The following is a 6,000-nucleotide window of genomic DNA, read 5'->3' on the forward strand; positions in this document are numbered from 1 at the left end:
CTGAACTGGATTAAATTATTTATAGCATAAGTATGCCATAAAGAGCGAAGTTTGGTTACTGTAAGAGACTATAATGGCAGCTAGAGACCAGGACGACAAACAGTCAGATCCTCTCTTGTCTACTACAGCATACACTACGAAAACGGCAAAGCGAAAGAAGACTTAGACCAACTCTCTTAGTCAAACTCTGAGTTAGCGCTTTTTTTGGTACAGGTATTACATTGTTCATATTTTTATTCGGAACCTGATTCTCTTTCAGCATTGGTGCAGAACTGCTTTCTGACGGGTAATTGCAAAATGTTGTAATAGTTTTTCTTTACTGAAAAAATCCTATGTAGTGCAGGTTAAATGTTCAAATGTAACCAATACATTTGTCTAACTACAGTACTGTAGCTAACTGGCTAGCACATTGCCACCATGCAACCAAAACTAGTACTACTAGTTACTACTAGTATACGCTCACCTAAAGGATTATTAGGAACATTATACTAATACTGTGTTTGACCCCCTTTCGCCTTCAGAACTGCCTTAATTCTACGTGGCATTGATTCAACAAGGTCCTGAAAGAATTCTTTAGAAATGTTGGCCCATATTGATAGGATAGCATCTTGCAGTTGATGGAGATTTGTGGGATGCACATCCAGGGCACGAAGCTCCCGTTCCACCACATCCCAAAGATGCTCTATTGGGTTGAGATCTGGTGACTGTGACATTTCAGTACAGTGAACTCATTGTCATGTTCAAGAAACCAATTTGAAATGGTTCAAGCTTTGTGACATGGTGCATTATCCTGATGGAAGTTGCCATCAGAGGATGGGTACATGGTGGTCATAAAGGGATGGACATGGTCAGAAACAATGCTCAGGTAGGCCGTGGCATTTAAACCATGCCCAATTGGCACTAAGGGGCCTAAAGTGTGCCAAGAAAACATCCCCCACACAATTACACCACCACCACCAGCCTGCACAGTGGTTAACAAGGCATGATGGATCCATGTTCTGATTCTGTTTACGCCAAATTCTGACTCTACCATCTGAATGTCTCAACAGAAATCGAGACTCATCAGACCAGGCAACATTCTTTCAGTCTTCAACTGTCCAATTGTGGTGAGCTTGTGCAAATTGTAGCCTCTTTTTCCTATTTGTAGTGGAGATGAGTGTTTACCCGGTGGGGTCTTCTGTTGTTGTAGCCCATCCGCCTCAAGGTTGTGCGTGTTGTGGCTTCACAAATGCTTTGCTGCATACCTCGGTTGTAACGAGTGGTTATTTCAGTCAAAGTTGCTCTTCTATCAGCTTGAATCAGTCGGCCCATTCTCCTCTGACCTCTAGCATCAACAAGACATTTTCGCCCACAGGACTGACGCATACTGGATGTTTTTCCCTTTTCACACCATTCTTTGTAAACCCTAGAAATGGTTGTGCATGAAAATCCCAGTAACTGAGCGGATTGTGAAATACTCAGACCGGCCCGTCTGGCACCAACAACCATGCCACGCTCAAAATTGCTTAAATCACCTTTCTTTCCCATTCTGACATTCAGTTTGGAGTTCAGGAGATTGTCTTGACCAGGACCACACCCCTAAATGCATTGAAGCAACTGCCATGGTTGATTAGATAATTGCATTCATGAGAAATTGAACAGGTGTTCCTAATAATCCTTTAGGTGAGTGTAGAAATGGAAGAACAAATCTAAAAGAGAACGTTTCTGAATCTCAAATCGAATACTTGCATACTATATAGTATGCCAGATTAGTATGCAAGAAGATTAGTATGTCTCCAGCCATAGTATGCTGAAAATAGTATGCCAAAAGTTCCCGGATGGTCTACTGTTTCTGGTGGATTTTCGAAGTACGCCTCCGTGCATGCTTTTTGGGTTAATGTAGACCACAACTCCTTGTGTGCAGTAAAAGAGGAGTGTACCAGGCACCCCCAGAAAAATGAATATTTCTGTAAACAGATGTTGATCTGACCTCACATGATGCAAATTGAAACTTGCCACCTTTCTGCAAAATTTAACACTTCCAGTTACCAATTTCAACTTTCTAGATCATTGCTGTTAAATTGAACAGTGCAAGTCAAAGGAAGGAGAAACCATTACAATGATTTGTATGAGAACTGGTCAGATCTACACAGCAGAAACCAAATGATCTTCAGAACAGTTTAGCTGACACTGAAATTGTTGCTCACAGGTCCACCGCACAATGTACCTTACACAGCCTGTTCACATTTGTGTAATATGTTGAATCTATGAAAAATGCATAAATGGTCATTCTCCCTTGTGCAAAAGGGAGGCCTGTTTCACTTTGTAACATGTAGAGCTCAGATCAACTATATTGTAACTGCAATAAGCAGCATTCTCAACCTTCAACCTCCTAATGATGGCCCTCTACTGTATCACATATAACAAAGCAATGGCTGCTCAAAGAAAAACTGACCATAGCAGGCATAGTGAGTATGACTGTGCATGTGTGTGTATGTGTCTGTATTATAACTGCCCTCAGCAGCTTTCTAAACCACCAGTGTCTCATTCTTGACTGTAACCAAAACATTTAAAACAATTTTTAGGAGTACTTCAGTCTTTAAATTAATATATTTCAGTTGTATGTTATCAAATCATTTTTATCCTGAAACAGAATACAATTAAATGGTATTTGAAAATACCATTTAATTTTACATAATTGGTACAAGCATAATCAGACTAGAGTGCTTTTTCAACATGTAGTCAAAGCAAATACACTTTTGTTTTCCATATCAATGCTTGAACCGCTTGAACCTAGGGTTATATCTTGACAAAATATATTTAATTAAATCACATCGACTCTGAGATAAAGTTGTAACATTTGTTAACTCTTCTTCCTCCATTAGCACACTCAACCATACCCGTACATAACACCTAGCGTCGAACCCTGTATCAAAACAGGATGTCTCCAAACTGACCAATGGCGAACATCAGTAACTTAATATTCAGTGGGTGTAATTCAGGAACCCCCATATTAAGTAACACCCCTGACTTGCGGTCTGCAGAAATACCTTATTGTTCATTATTGCTGTCTGCTCTTAAAACCCGGGTGATTTCTGTGTGTACTAGAAAATTCTGCATTTCAGTTTGTCTCTGCCAAGAGAATAGTGGAGAACAGTTATTGTTTTGTTACGTGATTGTTAATACTGTGTTGTTATATAGTGTTGTGGTATCATACATAGGCCTATTAAATTTTGTTAAATACAATATTTTGAAATGACAACTCATAGAATTCAGAAGATAGGATGTTTCATCTGATTTATAGATAGGTAGTGAAAGTAATGATTAACACTTTTAATATATATTTTGAGATCATGGTCCACATTTGGTTCGATATATGATACGTTGGTGAGCAGGAGATTATGTTTTCCCTTATCATGGTTTTGAGGATGTAGATGAGTTGGAAAAGGGAAATTTAAACCTTTTATTGAAAGAAAAGTAAAAGTAAGTTGTAGCACTCTACGTGAGTATGTCCAAGCTTTCATTCTTGGAGAATAAAAGACAGAGGAGTGTGAGAGAGAATGTAAAGTTTAGAAGGAGAGAAAGTGAAAAGTTTAAGAATGTTGAAATAGGGATGAAACAAAGATGGTGTGTGATTTGTCATGAACCATTCTGCCATGTGGTCTGTGCTAAAGTAGATTTTATAAAAAAAAAATTGATTGGTTTAAAATAGTGGAGGTTAAACAGAAATCTGAGGAGTCTGTGGATGATTTTAGGATTAGATTTAAAAACAACTTTGAATTGGGTCAGGAATGACGATAGAACAATGTGTAGCAATGGCGGTGCATACATTTGTGGAAGGTCTGGCATTGGTAAGGCAATTAAATATAGTGTTCTTGCTTGGGAAGCTAAAAATTGGTATGAGATTTTGGTATGCACTCGACACTTTGAGAAACGTTATAGAGATAAACAAAGCAATAAAAGTAAGGAGAATTATGTGAAAATATTGTCACAGATGTATCAGTTTGCCAGTGGTAATCAAAATGTTAATGGTAACCAATTGCGCGGTTACGGCCGGGGGAGAGGCCGAGGTAGAGAAGACTTGTGATCATCAGAGACAGAATATTTCTGAGGAAGAGGGTGTCTGTTTTATGTGTGGTGTCCCTGGGCATTGGGCTGTGAGGGAGTGTCCTAACAGATTTTCTGGTAATAGTGAAAGGTTTGGTTCTCATCATCAAGGTGAAAGGGGACAGGGAGCCATTCTCCCTCACAGCAGCAGGCCAATTGAACATTGACTGAAGTGCTCAGCAGATGGTTGGGCCAAGGTAGGAAATGGGTCCTAATTGACAGCTTTTAAAAAAATGCTTATTGGTTTCTTTTTCAAAGGAAGAACCACATTTTACTATTATGGTAAGCCCATATTTATTTTTTTTGACACAGGAGCTACTATTTAATTTTTACGTCCACAGGACTGTTTACATTTGCTACTAACAAATGTGAAAGAAAGGTCACCATAATTGGTGTAGATGGCATTCGAGGCACTCATTTAATGGGCATTTAACGACTAGCATTCATACTGGTCCCTTGACCGATCAGAATACATTTTATTACTTCTAATTGTCCAGTCAATTTAATCATTAGGGAATGTCTCTTTATACCACAGTGTGCCATACCATGTACCCCAGACATGGTTCATTTGGACATATCAGAATATTATAGCATCTCCAGAATGTTCAAACTGAGACTACAGTACAGTATACTACAGTATACTGGTGGAAAATATCAACTTATGTCCCAACCTTTCCCTACTCCTATAGATGGGTGGCAGGCCACCATTGTTTGGCTTCATCCTTCCTCAAGGCTGTTCATGGAGAAGACCTAAATGTGATAGACACATTCATGTGTAAAACATCCTATTGAAATCCAAAAAAATGATTCCAAAAAAGTTGGGACAGTGTACAATTGTGAATAAAAACAGATTGCAATGTTGTGGAAGTTTCAAAGTTCTATATTTTATTCAAAATACAACATAGATGACATATCAAATGTTTAAACTGAGAAAATGTATCACTTTAAGGGGAAAATAAGTTGATTTTAAATTTCATGGCATCAACACATCTCAAAATAGTTGGGACAAGGCCATGTTTAACACTGTGTGACATCCCCTCTTCTTTCTATAACAGACTGCAAACGTCTGGGGACTGAGGAGACAAGTTGCTCAAGTTTATGAATAGGAATGTTGTCCCATTCTTGTCCAATACAGGCTTCTAGTTGCTCAACTGTCTTAGGTCTTCTTTGTCGCACCTTCCTCTTTATGATGTGCCAAATGTTTTCTATGGGTGAAAGATCTAGACTGCAGGCTGGCCATTTCAATACCCGGATCCTTCTTCTATGCAGCCATGACATTGTAATTGATGCAGTATGTGGTCTGGCATTGTCATGTTGGAAAATGCAGTGCCGTCTGAGGGCCCGAAGATCACGGGCATCCAGTATAGTTTTCTGGCCTTGACCCTTATGCACAGAGATTGTTCCAGATTCTCTGAATCTTTGGATGATATTATGCACTGTAAACTCTTTGAAATTTTTCTCTAAGAAACTCCTTTCTGATATTGCTTCACTATTTTCCGCCGCAGCATTGGGGGAATTGATGATCCTCTGCCCATCTTGACTTCTGAGAGACACTGCCACTCTGAGAGGCTCTTTTTATACCCAATCATGTTGCCAATTGACATAATAAGTTGCAAATTGGTCCTCCAGCTGTTCCTTATCTGTACATTTAACTTTTCCGGCCTCTTATTGCCACCTGTCCCAATTTCTTTGGAATGTGTAGCTCTCATGAAATCCAAAATGAGCAAATATTTGGCATGACATTACAAAATGTCTCACTTTCAACATTCGATATGTTATCTATATTCTATTGTGAATTAAATATAAGTTTATGAGATTTGTAAATTATTCCATTCCTTTTTTACTCACAATTTGTATAGTGTCCCAACTTTTTTGGAATCGGGTTTGTACTACAGGATCATGGAGGACAACGAA

This window comes from Esox lucius, chromosome 17 (genome assembly GCF_011004845.1).
Source record: "Esox lucius isolate fEsoLuc1 chromosome 17, fEsoLuc1.pri, whole genome shotgun sequence".
NCBI lineage: Eukaryota > Metazoa > Chordata > Actinopteri > Esociformes > Esocidae > Esox > Esox lucius.